The following is a 24,311-nucleotide window of genomic DNA, read 5'->3' as shown; positions in this document are numbered from 1 at the left end:
ATTGATTTGATTGAAGACAAGATCTTTCTATACGAAGAAGCTTTACTTATGGAAACCAAGATTTCGTTTGTATGGGCGATCGGAATCAATTTGGGATTTTACCTTTGTCACTCAACGGCTACCAAATCTTCTAAGATACGTGAGCTGTCCAATGGGTATATTGGAAGACGATTCTCCGGGATGCTGTCCAACGGTAGTTTGGAAGTGGAGGAGTATTTAAGGAGATCATGGACCGATGAGCAAGTAAGAGACAGAGCGTAGAATTTATAATTCCAAAGTCTAAGCGACTTTAGATCATATACTTGTCTCTTGAGAGCTTAAACGTTTGTAATCGTGAGAGAAATACCAAGAGAGTGACTTAGTGAGATAGTGTGATCTACTAAGTGTTTGCACTCGGAGTTGTAATCTCTTGTTGATTGCATAGTGGAATCCACCAAGAAGGCTGTTATCGTGGGAGAGTGGACGTAGGCTTGGATTAAGCCGAACCACTATAATTTCTGTGTTCTTATTCTCTTCCTAACTCCTTTATTTTGTTCATACTAGCACTATCAATTGGTATCGAGCCAAGTGCTCGGTTTATAAAAGTGTTTTTACTTTTGAGCTAAAGATTCTTTATGGCTAGTATGTTGGCACCAGTCTTATGGAAGGGCAAAGCAACACAAGGCCACCATATTTCGATGGAAGAAAATACAAGCAGAATGGCCAGAAAAGAACAAAAAAGAAGAAGATGATGAGCAAGAAAATTTATGCTTGATGGAACATTCGAATCTGAGTCTCACTCGGACATAGACTCGAAACAGAGTCTCATTCGAACCAGACTCAGAATCCGATGAGGAAATCAAGGGGAGAAATCGAATCCAAAAGAAAAGGAAAAGAATCGTGATCACCTCAAAAAGGCAACAAATTGAGGGGGAGCTTTGATCAATTATGGAAAAATCTTTTTTGATTGATCGTGATCTTATTATGGATGGAAGGAAAGGTAATTGTGTCAGAATTTATTCTACAAAATCCGGTTAGTGCATCTCTTATTACCTTTTGTCATTAACAAATCTCATATTGATATTATCATTTTATTATGACAAAAATGGTACGTGAATTTTATGATGCATCCGTGATTTTTATTGGATATTTACTGATATAATCGAAGTGAGCTATATTGCATATCTTTAATATTCGATAAAAGCTGATTTTTCGAAATTGTGATTCATGCAAGATATTGTTATCATTCTCTACGTGAATCCATTATCGCTTTTTGATTATGACAAAAAGGGGGAGAAGATATGAATATGCATATGTGCTGATTGGTTGATATTATTTATTGCATAATATTGAGCTGCAATTATTTTCTATCTTCGATATCCTTTGATTTAAATTTTTAAATCTGCATATTCAGAGATTGTTTTGTCATCATCAAAAAGGGGGAGATTGTTAGGGAAATCCCTTATGATGTTTTGAAGATGACAAAATAAATCAAAGGCTACTAACATGTTTGATGGTTGAGTAATAGACCATGCGGATAATAGAACATGTAAAGGATATTGGTAAAGTCTGAAGACGACCGGAAGACTGAACGTAACATATGTCCGTAGTATATTCGAAGATTTCTAGACTTACGTGTCAAAGTCTCGAAGACTACGCGACTTTAGTGTCAAAGTCTTTCTACATCGAAGTCCGCTTACTCGACTAATTCCAGGCGAACGTGAATGCTGAACCGGAAGAGAAGACGGACTCTATCTTTGAAGTGAACTGGTCACAGACCTTAAAGTCTAGAGACCCGGTTGTAAAGTCTAGAGACCCCGATTGTAAAGTCTAGAGACCCAGATTGTAAAGTCTCAAGACTCATATCGTAAAGTCTCAAGACTCGGACTTTACATCCGAGTTCGATGAATCGTAACTCAAGCCCAATCATACAACGGCTAGTGATCTGGTTTGGATTCCACATCAAGATTGATTTGATTGAAGACAAGATCTTTCTATACGAAGAAGCTTTACTTATGGAAACCAAGATTTCGTTTGTATGGGCGATCGGAATCAATTTGGGATTTTACCTTTGTCACTCAACGGCTACCAAATCTTCTAAGATACGGAGCTGTCCAATGGGTATATTGGAAGACGATTCTCCGGGATGCTGTCCAACGGTAGTTTGGAAGTGGAGGAGTATTTAAGGAGATCATGGACCGATGAGCAAGTAAGAGACGGAGCGTAGAATTTATAATTCCAAAGTCTAAGCGACTTTAGATCATATACTTGTCTCTTGAGAGCTTAAACGTTTGTAATCGTGAGAGAAATACCAAGAGAGTGACTTAGTGAGATAGTGTGATCTACTAAGTGTTTGCACTCGGAGTTGTAATCTCTTGTTGATTGCATAGTGGAATCCAGCCAAGAAGGCTGTTATCGTGGGAGAGTGGACGTAGGCTTGGATTAAGCCGAACCACTATAATTTCTGTGTTCTTATTCTCTTCCCTAACTCCTTTATTTTGTTCATACTAGCACTATCAATTGGTTAATAGCCCCTAATACCAAAAAGGAAATGAGTAATTAACTCGTAAAGTAGGTGACGAAGCGATCTCACTTGCGCATAAAGTCAGATCATTAAAATCGATCGAGGCGTCCATGGGAAAACGGTCGAGAACCGAGGATTCACTCGACAAAACAAAAAGAATAGACGAGCCGCGTGACATCCCCACAAGAGCGGGTGCAGCGATCCCGTGCATCTCGGCGCAGGTGGTCCCGGATTCCTAACTGCCACCAGGGCAAGCGGCCTCCCTGGTGAAGACGGGTAATAACATATATAGGCCCTGTTTGGTTCAGCATTTGGAATGCTCATTTGGACTCTAAAGTCCCTTGGCCAAATGCAAAGGTGTTTGGTTTGTTTTTTTGCGTGACTTTGGCGAGATGCAATTGCATCTCCAAGTGGCTCTAAGGGCCTTTAGCCCAATGCAGCTCTTGAGGTCCTTTGGAAAGTTGCATCTTCGGAATGCAACTTTCGATATTGTTCATCTCTCCGATAGAGAAGCCGATCGACGCTTGAATAAAAATAAATATAAAAATAAATATGTTTTTGCTTTTTTAATTTAATAAAGTTAATTACAAATGCAAATTTTACCAAATGGTATTTTGGCCAAAGTTGTTTCTCAATGCAAATTTTACCAAACAACATTTACATTTTGGAAAACCCCATTCACCCAAAGGTATTTGCATTTCTGCAAATGCATTCCCCAAAAGCCGAACCAAACGGGCCCATAGTCTCTAAATTTTAACTAAATATACAATGTGCTTCTTCAATTTTAAATTTATTCAACGTGGTTCCTAAAACTTAAACCAATATATAATATCATTCCTGAATTTTTAATTTATTTAATATGATCCCAAATTTTTTTGTGCATGTTAGATTTTTTTATACATATTCAATTTAGTCCTTAGACAGTATGAAAATGTTCAATATTGTCCTTAACATTTAACATTTTCATATAGTCAATAACCAAATTGAATATATATAAAAAATCCAAAGATCATGATGAACAAATTAAAAGTTCAAGACAACATTGAACATTTGATTAAAGTTTATGGACTATATACTAAACAATTTTAATGTTTATGAACCATATTATATATTTGGCCAAAATTTATATACCGTTTGTGTTATTTACCCTTATTTACAGCAGAGCTATTTCCATTTACTATATGAAGCTATCTCCATTTACATTATGATAAATACACCCCCCCAACTAAAAAGATAAAGCTGCCCTCAATATTTAATCACAATTTAAGTGGGAATTTCAAATTTATCTACTTTCCTTCCTTTTTTTTTTTTTTTGTATTTCTATTTAAAATTTTGTTGTCAAAACCAAGCATTTCTCATTTTTGTTTTTATCTATTATGTGTATCAGTATACCGCATGTATATTAAGTACTACGTTTTATTTTTCCTTTTGAGATTTCACTTCCGAAGTACTAAGTTTTATTAAAAAGATAAATTTTTGAGAAACCTAATTTTTTCTATGTTGTTGAGCAAAGTTATGTATTTTTTAAGTAGAACTTAGAAATTTTTTAGCATAGACCTTTTTTAACAAGATCATATGTTTATAAACTTTTACTTTTGTTATGCATATTATCATCAAACTTTTTCTATCTTTATATTTTTCCATAAACACTCCATCGATGACAATTTTTGTCAATCCAAAATGAAAAGATTTCATGGTCATTAAAAAATTAGGAAAACCATTTGCGAGTATGTATAACCGGGATCAAGAAGGGTATTAGATCATCAAAAATTTTGTGCGAGATTTCGTATCAAATTAAAAAATAAAGGCGCTGCACATTGGAAATTAACAGGATGAACCAAATACATTCAAATAATAGAGATAACGACCATCCAGATACAACAAAATTACTAATAAGTATGCTCCCCCTCTTCTGTGGCAACTTCCTCATTTCAAATCATGAAATCATGCTAAATTGTCCGCTTCGGGAAACTCACCGATCTAGCGCAGGATGTTGCATAAAAAGCTACAGAGCTTAATATCAGACGTAAACACCCCAAGAGAGGAGTAAGAACAATGACCCAAAACCCTGCATTATCGCAAAAGCATGTTATCATGAATAAATTCATGTGAATTTTTGTGCATTAACAGATCCAGTGTTTTACTCTAATTATCATCCTAGTCAATCTTTGTGATTTGCATTCAAATGACCCAACCCTTTAATCCAATGAGGAAAAAAAAAGGATGGCTCACTGGAGTGTCCAAAGAAAATCCATTGACGCAAGGATCGCAAAAGAAGATGACATGACGGCTATTTTAGTGTCAATAACTGAAGTTCAGGATATGATTTTGAATAGCACATGAGAACTCTTATGCAATTTAAGACCATAGATGAAGTGAAATACCACGAAGATGGATGCCGCGGCTCCGGTAAAAAGCTCCTTGGCTAGGCTACGATTTCACCTAGAAGAGTTCCCTTCATAGCTTGAAACACAAGAAAGCATGTTTAAAACTGTATAATGATCAACAACAAGAAAGTTTCTGGCATGGACCGATCCAATTACTGGATATTCGTGATAATGTAGCAAATACCTATGCTTGAAGTTCAGCAAATTACTGTGTACTCTTGTTAGAAAATGTAGAGATGGCCAGACATTCCACATAGAAAATTTCAAATTTAGAGAACTTCGCAGTAAGAACCATGCAACACAGACTCTCCTCATAATCATGGAATCTTCATTTTGTGCAGGAGCAAAAACAGCTACACCATTGGCCACTGAAATCGCAATGACTGGTTCGATCGAAGCCCATGTCAAATAACCTTAAAACCGAGAACATTTGGGAATTTATAACCAGGCTTTGTACCAATATGCACCAGCTCTTATTAAGGGACCTTCTCGCAAGTTCACGACAATATCAGATACCAATTCGCCTCCACTACCATGAAGGAACCGGATAGGATATGTTTGTTCACTTTCTGCTCAATTCATATTAAGGGACTTTCTCACACTCATATCTAACTCATATCTAAGTACATTTAAAGGCCGTTTTCTAAGCCTTCTAATAAATAGAAAAAAACACCACCACAGTTACCCATGAATGATTCTTGAGGCTCAGGATAACTAGCCTTTTTTGTTCAACTTCTGTAGAATCCTGTCACTAACAAAGACAGTAAATGCGGAAGATGTAGGCATCTGGTAACTATTGCCAACTTAGACAATAGAATTTGGCAATAGAATTGATGTAAAATTGCAATTTGCATGAAGGAATCTATATAGTGTTTGATACGTGAAACAAAATCCATTCATTTCAGATCCATGGAAAACTAAAATAGCGACTCGTTCTTTTCCCTTTCTAGGATAAGGAAAGAAACACCAGTTCCGATCACGAACTCAAAAATAATAATCATTTGACTGATCTTTAAAAGCCGCAATTAGTTTGACTGGTAAAAGACCAACCGGCATTCCGATTCACCTCTCTTCCCAGAGAATGCCTTAATGCTATCACCTGATTGCTTCAAGAAAACTAGCCAACAAGATCGATATCGTCGACCTTTGCTGGAGAAAAGATCGGCTCGAAGATTAAGCACCGTGAGTGCCACTTCCCCAAACGTGCAAGTAAATGGAGGCTCTCTTGCAGATATCAAAAGGCCCCTCTTCCTAGAATTTTATGTCCCAGATTAGAGTATCAAAATTGCTCCTCCAAAAAAAGGGCATATGGCAAAACCCTCATCGCCTTCAATCAACCCGATATGCCATCATCCGGTCATTAATATCATTAACTCAAGAAAACACTTTGACGCATAAAAAGGTAATCATTTTATCCGAACAGCATAGAGCGCAATGCAAGTACGCCCGACCAAAAAAAAACAAGAAGAAGAAGAAGAAGAAGAAGAAGAAGAAGAAGAAGAAGAAGAAGAAGAATCCTTTTCTTTTGGGAAAGCGCTTGGGGATCAGATGGGAGCTTACATGAAGAAAGAAGCCGTGATGACGAGTCCGACAGCGAGCATGAACACGGACAGTGTCGGGTACCACGAGATCGGCACTGGACCGGTAACCGTTTTTGGAGCCTTCATTGTAGAAATATATAAACAGAAAAGAAAAGTAGAGATGAGTTGTGACAGCCTCCTCTCTTGTCCCACATCGCTTAGGGAGGGAGGTCTTGGTTAGCTTATAAGGCTTGGGTCCCTCTAACCTGTATAACGCATTTTAAAGCCGTAAGGGAAAATACTGTGGCTGGGATGGCGGTGCGTCCGCGCTAGGGCAGGTGACCCAAAGCGGACAATATTACACAGTGAGGCCCAGGATGTTACAAGTGGTATCAGAGCCGACTCCTGACGCGGACGGGTGAGACCCAAAGCGGACAATATTACACAGTGAGGCCCGTACACAGTGAGCCCAGGATGTTACAAGTGGTATCAGAGCCGACTCCTGACGCGGACGGGTGAGACCCAAAGCGGACAATATTACACAGTGAGGCCCGTACACAGTGAGCCCCGGACGCTCTTTTGTTAAGAGGTGGAGAGTGTGACCGGGATGTTACAAGTGGTATCAGAGCCGACTCCCGACGTGGACGGGTGACCCAAAGCGGACAATATTACACAGTGAGGCCCGGACGTTCTTCTATTAAGAGGTGGAGACTCCCGACGCGGACGGGTGACCCAAAGTGGACAATATTACACAGTGAGGCCCGGACGCTCTTCTGTTAAGAGGTGGAGAGTGTGACAGCCTCCTCTCTTGTCCCACATCGCCTGGGGATCTTATAAGGCTTGGGTCCCTCTAACCTGTGTAACGCGTTTTAAAGCCGTAAGGGAAAATACCGTGGCTGGGATGGCAATACGTCCTGGGTTAAGAGGTGGAGACTCCCGATGCGGACGGGTGACCCAAAGCGGACAATATTATACAGTGAGGCCCGGACGCTATTCTGTTAAGAGGTGGAGAGTGTGACAGCCTCCTCTCTTGTCCCACATCGCCTAGGGAGGGAGGTCTTGGTTAGCTTATAAGACTTGGGTCCCTCTAACCTGTGTAACGCGTTTTAAAGCCGCAAGGGAAAAGACCGTGGCTGGGATGGCGGTGCGTCCGTGCCAGGGCAGGTGACCCAAAGCAGACAATATTACACAATGAGGCTCGGGATGTTACATGAGTACAAGAAAATTCGGAAACGAGAATGACGGTGATTCATTGGCAGAACGAGTGGGAATTTAGAGATTGAACTTGAAGGGTCGATTCTTGGACTTTACGATGGCATGGCGAGTGAGAGTAATCTCTCTGGTGAAGAAGGAGACGCCGCCGTTCTCGAACTTGGTGATCAGCGAGTTAAGAAGTTCTATTAATAATTAATATTAGGTTTAATATTCTCAAAAAAAAAAAAAAAAAAACTCAACTTTAGGTCCAATCTAGATTTTATCTTGACTTTTTTTTTAATCTAAAAAAAATCATTAACTTTCACTCTAATCTCAAATCTACCTAGCATCCAAAGTATCCACGACTAATTTCTTTATAATTATCAACATCAAGAGGTTGTTGTTGTCGTTTTATATAAAGGTTAGGGTGTTAATGAAATCACAGATTACGATAATAACTTACTATTTTGAAGAAATCAATGATGATTTTTGGATGCAAGAAAAATTTGAGATCATAGTGAAAATTTGTAATAGGTTATTATTGTTATTATTATCATTGTAATTGTCATTTTCGTTTGATTGGGGAACAAGTTAGAATTTAGATATAAGTGCGGCTTCCCGGCCAAACATTTTGGATAACGTGAACAAGTAAGGAACTCAATTCTCCAAAAAAGAAAAGAAATCTCGATAGTCGCCGACACATATGACCCTTCAAATTTGAAGCACATTCTCCATCGCCTCCAATGGCGTAGCTCCTCTCTAGATGAGTTACCTTCGAGGAAACACCATAGATTAAGACTCGATTGGCGCCATGCATCATGCATCATAGATGCTGCATCTAAGAAATTTATCCGACAACTGCTTTCCCAATCTTCTTGGTGGGCCTTCTTTTCTCCGCCGGCAGCCGCAATTGCGGAAGAAACGACATTGTATGTTCTTCCCCAGCCGCATTCTTTGGCCTTATGCCGCTCATTTTTAAGCTTCTTTCCAGTTTCCCGATCTTGACACCGATGTTGACACCGATGTTGGCATGTCTAACTTTCGGATGGGCAGCCGCGAGGACTCGGCCGACATCTACTCGGAAAGGAAAACCATATAAAAAGCTTCCCTCACTCTCGAATATCAGACCCAAAAACCAGAGAGTGCTCCCAGGTTAGGAACGCAACTGGAACCTGTTCGTCTGCAGAACGAGGTACAGAGCCAGTCATGCAGCAAACCGCGTCCTCCCTTCCCGGGATCGAGAAAGAGGCCCACGACCACCGTTCTTGCTGGCGCCGCAAGATGATCCAACCGTACCTCGTGACTGCGGTAGTCTCTCTCTGCTTCCCCATCATCATCTTCCTAGCCATCCCCGCCACCATGTCCCCGACGTTCTCCCTTGACCCAGCCTCGTCCCTCTCTTCCTTCAATGTCTCCTCCAGCTCTCATGTCACCGCCGAATGGACCCTCGTCTTCTCCGTCGAAAACCCAAGCAAACTCATCCCAGTAAAGTACTCCCACACGAAGGTCACCATTTACTTGGGCTCCGCTCCTTTGGCCCACACCAAGTTCAGTCCCTTCATTCAAAAAGCCGCGAGCCACACGACTGTTCGAGCTCATTTTCACTCCGACTTGCCCCGGGCAAATGAGTTCTCTATTAAGTGAGGGTGAAGGTCGTTTTGAGCTCCGGTAGGAGGTTCGGCTTAGGCGCGTGGTGGGTTCCTGCATTTGAAGTATTTGTGACATGCAACGACGTGATATTCACGGCCGAATCTGACGGTGGTGGTCTGACATTGCTCGTTGGCAGCAGCTATTGCGTTCTCAGTTTCTTCGGTTATGTATAGATGCTGAAGTTCGGGCTTATAGTATTTTTTTTCTCATGCAATCGGGTGGCATTTCTTAAAATATGTTCCGAGTTTAAGTCCATAAATGAAAGTCCTAACATATTTTTTAGATGCACTTGGGACAAGTTTCGAACTTCAATTTCGATAACTCTCAGATAAGGAAAGTATCTTGTGGGATCATCAAAGGAAAATAGTTTGTATGATGACTTTTGAATAAAAGTAAAAGATATTCTGGATAATATCAGCCAAAGAAGAGACGTGAGCTTTCCTTCTACAAGTTGGAGTTGGTTTCCAACGTTGGCATGAAGGAATCAGAGGGATATTGATACCATGCTCCATATAAATATATAATTATTTTGTCTTGGAGGTGGGCATGAAGCAGAAGGCATTGGTGACGGCACATCTATTTGTTTGGATTAAAATTCATTGAGAATTTCATCCTGGCGCCGCACATCTTCTCATCAATTACATCTTTGCAAATGTGAGATAGCCAATGAAATTCTTGTGATAAGAATTCGTATATTCTTTCATGAGATTGAGATATTATTTCGCGAGGAATTATAAGGTTAAACACTGTATGTGTTATTGGTGTAATTGGTACTTGGGAAACACTGGAAGTGTTTAAGTGACTCAAGTATGTAATATATGTTGTATCGCTTGATCTATAATGGAATTTGTTGTTGCTCTCTCTATGGACTTAAGTCTCTACGACCAAATTAGGTAAATCTAGTGTCTGATTTTCTGTCTATCTTATTGTTTGATTGCTCACTTTGTGCAACAATTGCTATCAGAGCTTAACTTGGCTAAGTTGAAGCGAATCAATGGCAATAGAATAAGGAAAAGTGAGAATCGACGGATTTGATAGAAAGGACTTTAGTTTCTAGAAGATACATATTGAAGATTATCTCTATTAGATGAAACCGCACTTGCCCTGTCTAGGGAGAAACAAAGACAATGGAGCAAGCTGATTGGGATATGCTTGATAAACGAGCTATGAGTATTATTCGGTTGACGTTGGCTTGTTATGTCATGTTTAACATTGTGAAAGAGAAAACTGTTACTGATTTGATGAAAGCCCTACTAGATGTGTATGAGAAGCCCTCTACAGTCAACGGCGTCTATTTGTTTAACTTAAAGATGAGTGAAGGTGCGTTGGTTGCAAATTGACTTTGAAGATAAAGTACGTGCTTGATTCTGTTATCCCCATTGCCTAATAGTTGGAATACTACTCTTACGGCTGCTAGCAATTCCTCTGGGTCAACAAACCTGACGTTTGATGGGATTCGAGATTTAATTCTAAGTGAGGACATACATAGAAGTGAATCTGGTGAACTTGTATATGTTGCTTTAATAGGTGAAATCAGAGAAAGAACTACAAACTGCGTTAACAAGAGTAGTATGAACATGAATAGACGGTCAATCTAGGACTAGTGGTATTGTCTTTGGAACTGTGGCATAAGGGGGCACCTTGAAAGGAATTGCCTTAAGCTGAAGAATGAGAAGGGTAAGGTAATTATAATTAGTTTTGCATATAATGTTGCAGTTGTAACTAATGGTGATTTGGATAATGTTGATTTTGTCTTGTTTATCACTAATGATTCATCGTTTGATTGACGGATTATGGATTCTGATTGTTCTTTTCATGCTACACCAAATAGAAACTAGTTTACTACTTATCAAAGCATGGATAATAGTAAAAAGACAATTGGGGAACAATGCTGAATGCAAAGTTGTTGGTGTTGGCAATGTTAGAATCGGAATGCATGATGATATCATGAGGATATTGATTGGAGTGACACGTGTTTTAATGTTGAAAAAGAACTTGATTTCCTTGAGTGCCCTGGATTCAATTGGGTGTTAATATTTTTCAGAATGTGAAGCTTTGAAAATTATTTGAGGTGCCTTGGTAATAATAAAAGAAATCAAGCATTGCAGCCTATATGAACTTCAAGGTAAGACAATAACAAATTTCGCTGCAAAGACGTCAAATACGTCTTTTTGAGAGTCTAACTTGTAGCATGTACATTTGGGGCATATTGGTGAGAGAAACATGAAAGTTTTAAGTAAAAGAAAACTGCTATGTGGTTATATTGCTAACCAACTAAATGTATGTAGATTCTGTGATTTAGATCAACTGTAGAAAATGCAATTCAGTACGATTGTCAAAGAAACCAAAGAAATTGCAGAATTAATTCACTTTAATGTTCACAGATTGTCATGGTTTCCTTCAAGGAAGAGTGTTGGACTTATGCTAATAGTTGTTGATAATTACTCGATGAAGACATAGATGTTTATGACGAGATACAAGTTTGATATTATTGTCAGGATCATGCAGTTGAGAATTTTGATCGCAAATGACACCAATAAGATGATCAAGCAAGTGCAGACTAACGATAGAATAAAAAGTTTTGCTTGAAGCTGTTAAATGAGTTATGCATAAAAGAAGGCATAATGAAACATTGCACTAATGCTAATGAACCACAATATATTACTGAATTGATAAGCACAATGTTACTAAAGACGGCTCATAAAATGCTATCTAATGCTAATATGACTAGGAGATTCCTGACAGATGTGCTTAGTACGGTGAGCTATTTGATGAATAGATCCCCATCGACTATGATTGGATGTTGAACTCCCGAAGAAGTGTGGTCTAGTTATGCACTGGGTGAGTCGGTTGTGGTGCATGAAATTAAATTCACCTGTAATCATCAGAAAAGTTACATTTCATGAGTCTTTGGTACTTTTGGCTAGAAGTGATTATAGTAGTATTCATACGAATTTGAATGGTGTTCAACTTGAAGTTACACCTAGAAACTCCTGAGATAGCGAGTACTAGTGGAGTAATCGACACGAATGGTGCTTATAGTAAGGTGGAGCTTATAGAGCCAATAATTACTATAATTGCTAATATTGATAAGTAATGCAATCGGTTTCCTAACAAATATGAATGCAACAATAGTGCCTTATCTACAGTTAAAGAGGTTGCGTCAGAAAATCCCTACGCAGCAGTTAAAGGTGCATGTGGAGTTAGTGTTCTAATGAGATCCTCGATTATGGCGAATTTCAAGCAATACTTAGACTTGGAAAATATCTGTGGTGGTCAAGCCCATCAGGGGCTATAGGAGAGTAGCGATAAAATTCGATTTTTTTTTTTTTGGCAAAGCGATTGTGACTTAGTTAAAATATTGAGCCAATGTGAAGATGTCTCAAGTTTAAACCCGTAAACAAAAGTCTTGACATGAATTGTAGGGAAGAATGAAGTTAATTTTTCAGATGCGCTTCAAACAAGTTTCGAACTTTAGTCTCTATAACTCTTAGATATGAAAAATATCATATGGGATCTGCAAAGGAAAATATAAGAGGAAAGTTTATTTGATGAATTTTTGATAAAAGTTAAAGATATTCTAGACAAAATCAGCAAAGCAAGAGATATGAGCTTTCCTTCTGCAAGTTGGAGTCGGCTTCCAACGTTGGCCTGCGGGAATCAGAGGGATATTGATTCCATGCTCCATATGAACATATAATTATTGTCTTAGAGGTGGGCCTAAAGCAGAATGCATCGGTGACGGCACGTCTATTTGTTTGGATTAAAATTCGTTGAGATTTTCATCTTGGCGCCACACGTCTTCTCGTCAATTACATCTTTGCATATATGAAATGGCCGATGAAATTCTTGTAGTAAGAATTCGTGTATAATTTTTTTTTTAAGATTAAGAGATTACTTTACAAGGAATTTTGAGAGTAAACACAACGTATGTCATTTGGTACAATTGGGGCTTGAGAATTACTAAGAGTGTTTAAGTGACTCAAGCATGTAATTTTCATGGTATCACTTGATCTATAGTGAGATTCGTCATTGCTCTCTCCATGAATATAGGTCACAACGATCAAATCACGTAAATCTAGTGTCAATTTATTTTCTTGTTCTATCTATTTTATTATTTGATCAATTGCTTTCCATAACACTATCAAAGCCAGCTTTCACATACCTCACCTAATCTACCTGGGTGATCTTAAAAGGCGTACTTTCCTCGTACGATCTAGTGCATGTTGAAGAAATTTGTTTGCCAATGAAAATAGAGCAGAAATTTATAATTCTTTGATACATAATGAAAATCATTGTGCTTAAAAGTATTATTTTCCCCATAATTGTTACTGTCAGATTTTTAAAAAAATACATCCAAAATATACAACAAAACCGCGGAAAAACAATTTCAGCAATTATTCAATTCTCTTGTGAAATTTCACATTGAATATGCTATAAAACTTGTGTGTGAAAAGAGAAGAAGAGAAAGAGAGTTGTTGTTATGAACAGTTGCGATGAATAATGTATGATTTAATCCTATTAATAAACACATTTTCCCACCATCACTACTTTTCATAATCGACCATCACTTTTCTTCATGATTTTACTCTTGAAATGCTATTATTAAAACTCAAAGGAAGACCACAAGAAAGACGAGCAAATTGTCTTGCCATCTAAGCCAACATTTCCCCGATGTTCGAGCTTAGAGCATAGTGCACTTCCCGTGAATATAGATAGTTCTGCTGGCGACTTTGTAGATGACGATAGTCATTTCCTTAGGCGTTGTTAATAAAGTATATATACAAGGAACTATGACTTGCTATACACGAGTTTTTGTACGATACAAGAATAACAGCAATGGTATCTTGACAAGCAATTGAAATGACCAAAATGCCTCTTATCTCTCAAGTAATTCACCTCCCAAAATCCAGACCTATTCCTAGTCTTCCCATCCCCGATGCCTCTGGTGCCACCAAAGTTGCCTCTTAACAAAGACACGTTAGTTATAACTAGGGGTGTAAAAAATACCCAAACCAGCTTGTTAATGCCCCTATTTTAACTTATAGGGGCCAACTCGACACACAACGAGTCGAGCCAAGCCGAACCCACCCAAGCTGAAAAATGATTGTCGACGAACTGACCTGGATTAGGCCAATTTGAAGGCCAGCCCACTCCAAACCAGCCACCGATCACCTCTAGCCCAGTTAATTGTAAATAGATGGGCTATTTCTTGGGGCTTGGGCTTAGAGTGGACGATGGCTTGATTGAAATTTCATCTATGATCTAACCGAGAATTATAAGATCCAACCCCAGGCTCAACTTGTCAAGATGGCGGTAGGCTCAACTTCCCATCCCCGATCCAATTACTAGAAACTTGTAATAACAATACAATGCCTAGGCAAGAAGTTCAGCAAATTACAGTATACTCCTGTTGGAAAACAAAGAGATAGCCAGACCCAAAAAGAAAATGCAACAACTTCGCAGCAAGAACTATGCAGGACAGACCCTCATCGTAATCATGGAATTCTTCGATTTGTGCATGAGGTAATAAAACGACACCATATGCCATTAAAATTGCAACAACTAGTTCAATTGAAGCCTATGTGTAAAATAAATAAATAAATAAAAAACTGTTAAACCGAGGACATATAGGAATCTAAAACCAGGCTTTGCACCAAATATGCACCAGCTCTTATAAAGGGACCTTTCACAACTATATCTAGATACCATTTTGCCTCCACTACCATGAAGGAACCGAATGGGATATGTTTACTCCCTTTCTGCTCAATCCATATTAAGGGACTTCCCTGCACTCATATCTATGACCGTTTAAAAGGCTTATATGCCTTCTAATAAAAGAAATATAACACCACGCCAAAGTTACCCAATAGTGATGCTCAAGGCTCGGAATAACAAGCCTTGTTTGCATAAGTACTGAAGAATTCTCTTGCTAACAAAGACAGGAGATGTGGAAGATGAAGGCATCAGGTAACTATTATCAAATTAAACAATAGAACTAATATAAATATGTTTTGCAAACTCAAAACTAGTAATTATTCGACTGAACTGGATTCCAATTGACCTTTCTTCACAGAGAATGCCTAAATGGCAATGCTGTCATCAAACAGCTTCAAGAAGAATAGCCGACGAGGGCAATATCATCGACCCTATGATCAGATCGAGGATTAAGCACAGTAAGTGCCACTTCCTCATATGTGCAAGTAAATGGTGGCTCTCATGCGCATATGAAAAAGCCCCTCTTCCTACAATTCTATGTCCCAAATTAGAGCATCAAAATTACTCCCCCAAAAAGGGTCATATGAAAAACCCATATCGCCTTCCATCAGCACAATATGCAATCATCATCAACTCAAGAAAGCACTCGACTCATTAAAAAAAAAAAAAAAAAAAAATCCTTCATTTGATCCGGACAGCAAAGAGCTCAACGCAATTACGCCCAAGAAACAAAAAAACAGAGAACCCTTTTCTTGGGAAAGCGCTCGGGGATCAGATGGGAGCTTACATGAAGAAAGAAGCCGTGATGACAAGTCCGATGGCGAGCATCAACACAGACAGCGTCGGGTACCACGAGATCGGCACTGGACTGGCAATCCCTTTTGTAGCCTGCATTGTATAAACAACAAGAAGAAACGTCACGAAACGAAGGACGGAGAAATGAATCCGGGAAATCGGCAAGAGGGGATGACGGTGATTCAAGTGGGAGTTGAAGAGAATGGAATTGAAGGGCCGATTCAGCGACTTTACCATGGCAAGGGAAGTGGCTTCTCCGCTGATGAAGAAGGAGAGAGAGCGTGGTCCTCGAACTGGAAGAGGTTAGAAGATTTATTATAATTATTATTATTAAAAGGCGATGCTATTTCCATTTACGATACCGCTAAAAAAAAAGCTCCCATTTTCGCTAAAAGGACAATTCTACAGTCGGTCCTCTAATCACAATTTAGAGTGGCGACTCCATTTATTTACTTTTTTTCTTTGTTAATTTTTTTGTGTTTCTATTTAAAATTTATTTGTCATAATTAAACATTTCTCAATTTTTAAATTTTTTATGTGGAAATCTCATATATATTAAAGGGACTGCGTTTTCTTCGCTTTTTTTTTTTTTTTTTTCAAATTTTACTCCTGTAAAAATAATTTTTTTGAAAAGAGAAATTCCTAAGAAATCTAATTTTCTTTTATAAAATTTATGCATATATGTCAAGTAGAATCTAGAAAATTTTTAGCATAGATAATTTTTTTTTTTTCGCGATTGTATGTTTATAAACTTTTACTTTAGTTATGCATATCATCATCAAACATTTTCTTATCTTGATTTTTTTTTTTTTTTTTTTTGGTAAACATTTCACGGATGACATTAATCTCTGTCAATCCAAAATGATGAGATTTCATTGACATTAAAAAGAGCTCCTATTTTATGCTATTTTTTATTTGATTAAATTTCATAAGTTTCACGTTAGACAATATAATTGCCATCTTACTTTAGATAATCTTTAAAGAGGGGTTTTTTCTTTTGTTTCATTCAATCATTTAAATATATGTAAGTGTACAAAAGACAATCAATAAGAAAGGACTTGATAGTGGTATGCACAATAAAAATGAAAATTCGTAAACAAGTGATTGTGTCAAAAAGTGTCTATGGTAATTTTTTTTTAAATAACTTTTACTAGACAATAAATCAATGAATTTTCTTGACAACCTATAAAAGAATTAGATTTCTTGAAAATTTCTCTTTTCAACAAAATTAATTTTTAGGGAGTAAAATCTTAGGAAAATAAAAAAGAAAGAAAGTAAATAAATTTGAAGTCACGAGTTTAAATAGAAGTCGAATGATTCAATGGAAATTCAATGGATTTAGTGAAAATAGCACCACCTTGTTATTTATTATTGTTATAATTTTGGTATAATAACATAAATGGTCCCTGACCTTTGATCTAATGTTCAATGTGGTCTCTGAAATGTTAATTTGTTCAACATATATAATCCCTGAACTTTTATAAACTTTTGGTACATGTTTGATTTAGTTTATAAACTATATACAAATGTTTAATGTTTTCATTTCATTAATTCAAGTTTGAAGACAATATTAAACATTTTTATATAGTTGAAAGACTAATTAAACATGTATTAAAAGTTTATGGATTACATTAAATAAATTGAAAGCTTAGAAACCACATTGCACATTGGATTATAATTCATAGACTACATCGAACAAAGTAGAATTTTAGAAATCACATGACATAGTAAGTTAAAGTTAAGAGATCGTTAGTGTCATTTTCTTTATAATTTACTTGATGAGAGCGAGTTTGAAATAAGTGTGGGCTTTGTGGCCCAAAACGTTTCGATTGTGTGTGAACCGAGGACACCGAGCGATCAACGGGCTCAATTCAACCACTCGTGAAAGTAAAAACATCTGGATCATCACCATGGGAGACGAATTTTCTTTCGAGACGACCTTCGCTGGGTCTCCTTCGAGGGAAGAACTCCCCTCTTCCATTTGAAGGCGAAACAACTGTACTTTTCATTGATTTAGTTTCTCTCGATTATGTCAATCCTGAAACTGTGCAACCCACATTCCGCACTGGACGGCAATGATGGGACCCCAATCGAAGGCCTAAGACTATATACAAGACGCTTCCCCCTTCCGTCGAAGCTTAGACCAGAAAACCAGAGCGAGATGCTCTCAGGTTTAGGAACCCAAACTCCACCTGTCGTCGTTGAACGAGTACAGAGTCAGTCATGCAGAAAACCACGTCCTCCATAACCGGGATCGAGCAGGGGCCCACCCCCACCGTTCTCGTTAGTGCCGCAAGGTGATCCAACCGTACCTCGTGACTGCGGTAGTGTCTCTCTGCTTCCCCCATCATCATCTTCCTAGTCATCCCCGCCACCATGTCCCCGACGTTCGCCCTCGACCCTGCCTCGTCTCTCTCTTCCTTCAGCATCTCCGAAACTCGCGTCACCATGGAATGGACCCTCGTCCCCTCGTCTTCTCCATTGAGAACCCGAGCAAACTTATCCCAGTCAAGTACTCCCACATGAAAGCCACTGTCGTCCCGGTCTCCGCTGCTTTGGCTCGCGCCAAGATCAGTTCTTTCGTCCAGAAAGCCGCGAGCCACACGAGTGTTCGAGCTCATTTTCACTCCGCCTTGCCCAGGACCAACGAATTCTCTATTAAGAGTCTCGTAGTTATTGCATTCTTGGCCTCTTCGGCTATATAAGAGAGAATGACCAAAAATGTCACCCATCTCTTGAGAAATTGTCAAAGGGAAGGGCTGCTCCTTGCGCTTAAGATCAAAGTGGATGATGGCTTGAGCATTTGTCTTGTTATACATAAATAAATGTTAACTATAAAGACAAGATATATGTGGGTTCATTGGAATCATAAAGACATTATCTAGCGGTACAAGTTTTTGTGATGCTTAAAGTAAGAGAATGATGACTAATAAATGAGATGGCATATATTTACTATGAGGGGCGTTATCTATTTGCTATAATATTATATTAAATCAATATCAATAAAGTTAAAAGAACTCGTGACCATGAAAGACTCCGTGTATATATATATAATTAACGCCATGATTCAACGTCTAAGATTTTATGAGATATGATTAATTATTAAGGGTGTGTTTATTTCACGGAAAACGTAACGTTTTTGGAAAATGTTTTCCGGAAATCATTTTCCAGGAAATGGTTAATTTTCCTTTGTTTGGTAATATGTAATTGAAAGTATTTTCTGGTGTTTGAATCACATTTGAAAAAAGATTGAATGACATTTGACCTAACAATTGACAATAGTGTGCCTCTTACTTCCAAATTAATTTGTTGAGTCCATGACCTTTTTTAACTTTATAAAAATATTTTTTTTTTTTAAAAATCGAATTTATAATTATTTTTCATATTTCAATTTTTTTTTCTTTTTCTTTATTTTTATTCCTTCCTTAGCCGGTGGCTAGCGGGTGACGGCCGGCTTTTTTTTGCGGGGCGACAAAGCCGGGCGAGATCAAGCCTCGCCGACGTCGGCGAGCTCGAGGCTCGACCTTGCCAACGATTGGCGAGGCTTGAGCTCACCGGCATCGGGCGAGGCCTCGGCCTCGCCCGATCGGCAAGATTGAGCCTCGCCCGACGCCGGCGAGATTGAGTCTCACCTGATGCCGACGACCTCAAGCCTCACCGAGATCCGGTGAGGCTCGGCCTCGCCAATGACTGGGAGGCTCGAGCTCGCCCGGCGTCGGGCGAGGCCTCGGCCTCGCCGAATCGACGAGATCGAGCCTCGCCCGACATCGACGAGCTCGATCTCGCCCGTGGCCGGTCGTCGGCCGTCATCGTGGCCGGCGGGGCCGAAGAAGAAGAAAAAGAAAAGAGAAAAGAGAAAAATAATGATTAAAAATTTAAAAATATATTTTTAAAAAATAAATAAAAATTATATTAAAAAGTTAAAAATTCGATTTTTTTTAAAATATTTTAAAAAGAATTATAAAAATTTAAAAATATATTTTTATAAGAATAATTGTTTGTAAACCAAGCATTAAATCTAGACTTTGGTAGATTCGGAAAACGTTTTTCGATCCTTTCAAAGGGGAAATCATTTTCCTGAATTTAAGCTTTGTTAGGAAAACGTTTTCTGTTGATTAGGAAAAAGTTTTCTGTTTACTCATTTTCCCGAGTGAACCAAACGCCGGAAAATGAGGAAAATGTTTTCCTGAAAATGTATTCTGTGAAACAAACACACCCTAAGAATTATTTATAGACTAAAGTGGGCACATAAAATATGTTAGGGAAATTCCTTATGATGTTTTGAAAATGACAAAATAAATCAAAGGCTACTAGCGTGTTTAATGGTTAAGTAATAGATTATGCAGATGATAGAACATGTAAATGATATTGTCAAAGTCTATACTTGAAAGAACCGGAAGATAAACTCTATGCTTTGAAACTGAACTTTTTCAGACTGTGTTCAAACCTTAATGCTAAATATGTTTAGAAGTAGAATATGTTCAGACTGACATCCATATTGTAAAGTTTACTTCAGTTCAGATTGACGTCCAGATTGTAAAGTCTATTTCAGACGGAAGACACTCAAATTCTACTTTAGACAGAAGACATTCAGACTTTACTTTTGACAGAACACTCTCAGACTTTATATCCAGAACAAGACCTAAGTCCAAAATGTGATAAGGTCCAAAACGAGACATGTTCAGAACGTAACAGATTCAGAACGAAGCATGTTCAGAACGAGACAACTTGACATAACGTAACACAAGCCCCAAACATATAACGGCTAGTAATCTAGTTTGGATTCTACATCAAGATAGATTTGATTGACTTAATCTAATTGATTGATAATTGGATTGAAGACAAGAACTTTCTAAACGGAGAAGCTCTACTTATGGAAACCAAGATTTTGTTTGTATGGGGGTTCAAAATCAATTTGAGATTCTACTTTTGTCACTTAACGGCTACTAAATTTTCTAGATACAGATCTGTTCAATGGGTAGATTAGAAGACGATCCTCTAGATACTGTCCAACGGCTAGTTTGGAAGTTGAAGAGTATTTAAGGAGATCAACGACCGATGAGTAAGTAAGAGAGACGAAGTGTAGAATTTATAACTCCAAAGTCTGAGCGATCTTCGATCATACATTTGTCTTTGGTGAGCTTAAACATTTGTGATCATGAGAGAAATGCCAAAAGAGTGACTTAGTGAGATAGTATGATCTACTACTGAATGTTTGCACTCAAAGTTATAATCTCTTGTTGATCACATAGTGGAATCCAGCCAAAAGGCTATTAGCATGGGAGAGTGGACATAGGCTTAATCTAAGCTGAACCACTATAAATTTTGTGTTTTTATTTTCTTCCCTGAACCCCTTTATTTTGTTTGTAGTCCTATTTAACTCTTAAAGTTTGAACTTGCTCAAAGTCTATTGTTCTTCAGATTCAGTTTCAAAAGAAAAATATTTCTATTGTTCTTTGCGAAAATTTGTCTTCACACCTATTCACCTCCTCTAGGTGTTCATACTAGCATTTTCAATTGGTATCAGAGCCAAGTGCTCGTTTTATTGAAGTGTTTTTTCTTCTGAGTTAAAGATATTTTATGGCTAGTATTTTGGTACCAGGATTTATGGAGGGACAAAGCAACAATAGGCCACTATATTTTGATGGAAAGTAATACAACGTTTGGAAAAACAAAATGAAGGCATTTCTAAAATCTAGAGATCCCTTGCAATAGGAAGTTGTGGAAAAAATGAATCAATTTCACTGCAGTGTCTACATCAAATAAGAATGACAAAGACAAAAAAAAAGAGAGGATGTTGTGGAAAAAAAGAATCAACTCCACTGCAGCGTCTACATCAAATAAGAATGACAAATACAAAGAAAGCAAACCCCCTGCTCCTATGCCTCAGACAGAGATATAAAAAAGAGAAGCTATTGTGCCTTATCTCCTACTGAGTATAATAGAATCTCTTCATGTGAAACAACTAAAGAAGCCTGTGATAGACTTCATGTTATTTATGAAGGGATTGGTCGTGTAAAAGAGACGAGTAAATTTCCTGCTTGGCCAATACGAATCCTTCAAGATGAAGCTAGGAGAGTTGATTGGAGATATGTTAAGTTGTTTTACAGAAATTGTAAACGGTTTAGCATATCAAGGTCATCCAATTTCTTTCCCAATGACGGTCAACAAACTTTTGCGAGGTCTCTCAAAAGATTGGAACCATGTCAAGACCTCAATCGAAGAGACTCAGATGATTATGCCACTCTTCGTTGATGAACTTATTGGCACTCTTCAATCCTATGAAGTGGAACAAATCAACGATGAAGATCTCGAAGGTAAGAAGTCCATCGCTTTAAAATCTAATGCTAATTCTGATGATACAGACTCAGAAAATGACATGGACGACGAAAAACTTGCTTTTATGATCAAGAAATTCAAAAAGCTGAGTAGAAAAGGAAGGAAATTCAGTGGAAGAAGACAATATAAGCAGAATGGGCAAAAAAGAACAATGAAAGAAGGTGATGAGCAAGAAAACATATACTTGATGGCACATTCAGATTCAGATTCAAATTCAGAATCAGAATCAGACTTAGAATCAGAATCTAACTCAAACAAAGACTTAGAATCAAAGTTTGACTCCGACACAGACCTAGAATCCGATAAGGAAATCGAGGTAAGCAATTCAAAAATTCATATCAAAGTTTCAAAGTATATAAATGAGCTTTGCTTAAATCTCAAATCTTCTCTTAAAAGGATCTCCGAACTAAAAAAGGAGAATTCATGGCTTAGGTAATAGGATCTTTCTCGAAAAGAAAAGTTTGAAATTTTTGCAAAAAGATTTTCTACAAACAAAAGAAAGTCGAGATTTACTTGTCAAAGAAAATGATCCTTTAAAGAAAGAATTTTCAAATATGTCAACAACATTTTTGAAGGGTTTAAAACCATTAGAGCATATCATTTCCATACAAGTTCCTTACTATAATAAATTGGGACTTGATTCAATAAGGAAAGTGATTCTCTAATAGATTTTCCTAAAGTCAATGAGAGACTTAAACAAAGACCTCCTAGACTTGTGTACAAGAATCATTTTCAAAGAATCTTTACAAAACCTGTTGGTCGAAAAGCCCTAAAATGTTCAAATTATGGAGATTTAGAACACCTTGTAAAAGAATGTCCTAAAGTCTGGAGACTTTTCAAGAAAGATTGGATAAAAATAACATATTCTACTAACTCTCAAGGACCCAAGAAAATATGGGTACCAAAGAAAATGTGAGTTGTTTTTGCAGGAAATAAAGGAGAAGAAGAAAGAGAATTTGGTAAGAAATGTATTTTTCTCAATTTGATTTGGGCACATAATTCTCATTATATTTGATATTCGATAGATCCTCTTTATGCCTCAGTTGATTTATATTTCATTGTGACTGTATTCAATGATTTGTTTTATTGAAGAAAGAATCGTGTGATTTGTTTTTGTAATTTGAGATTTGATTTAATATGTGTGATTTGGATTGATTTTATGCTCTCTGATTTTGTCATATTTTTCAAAGTGAAAATCTGTTTATGCAAGATATTTTTTCTTGGATACTCAAGGATTTTATTCTCTCTGATTTTATCGTGCTTTGACTAAGTGAGAATTTCTTTTGTGCATAATGTTCTTTCATTAAATAATATGTTATGATGAGTGAAGAAAGAATATTTGATTATTTATGGAGAGAAGGATCCTACCAGGCTGGAGAAGAAGAGGAAATTAGAAAGCCATGGAGAGATTTTCACAAAGCACACACTTTACTTCAGGGGACCCTGCCCAACACAATACACCCTCCTTGCCTTATATAGGCAATAAGAGGTCACAAGGACACACACAGGGACCTAGCTCGAAATGGAAGGATCCAAATTGATGGATACCAAAAAGGAAATGAGTGCATTGCAGAAAATTCTATAAGGGAAGAATGATTGCAAGTTTACGTAGGTGCAATCAAAAAGGTATCTCATGCAAAGATTGGTAATGATTTTTTTTTTAATCAATGGTGTATTGTAAACATATACCTTGGGTAGCAAAAGAATCTTCCATATGGATTTTGGAAAGCTCGATTCGAAAATTGTGGAGATTCTACACTATTTTATGGAGGATCAAAGATTCTCTTGTGTAAAGTTCTCACAAATTATTGAGCAAATCCCTAATGTGTCGTACGAAAGGTTGAGTAGCTCTGAATTTTTATAATTGATAATTTTATATATGCTATTCAATTTATTTGAAGAAAGGTTATTATATATTATGTGGATATTATTACAACTTATTTGTGCAAAAAGATTGTTAAGTTTATGTAGGTTGAATTCGAGAAGAGCTTGATTGAAGAAAATAAAATTTTTGCCTCGAATTTTAAAAAGCAAATGATCGTTGCGGATGTTGTTGCTATGAAGGAAATAATAGAAAAATATTCTGCTCAACGTGCACAAGCCGTAATTAGTACTATTCACAAATATTGTCATGCATGACAGGGAGAGAAAGTGAATCCAAAAGAAAGAGAAAGAATCGTGATCACCTCAAAAAGGCAACAAATT

The 24,311-nt window shown here is 37.5% G+C and overlaps 1 pseudogene; it reads right to left on the bottom strand.

Moving 5' to 3' along the window:
* Nucleotides 1–4,523: 4,523 nt before the first annotated feature.
* Nucleotides 4,524–24,311, bottom strand: part of LOC120291269 — a 59,693-nt pseudogene continuing 39,905 nt past the window's right edge.

This window comes from Eucalyptus grandis, chromosome 3 (genome assembly GCF_016545825.1).
Source record: "Eucalyptus grandis isolate ANBG69807.140 chromosome 3, ASM1654582v1, whole genome shotgun sequence".
NCBI classification, from domain to species: domain Eukaryota; kingdom Viridiplantae; phylum Streptophyta; class Magnoliopsida; order Myrtales; family Myrtaceae; genus Eucalyptus; species Eucalyptus grandis.
This window is presented reverse-complemented; position numbering and strand designations above follow the sequence as displayed.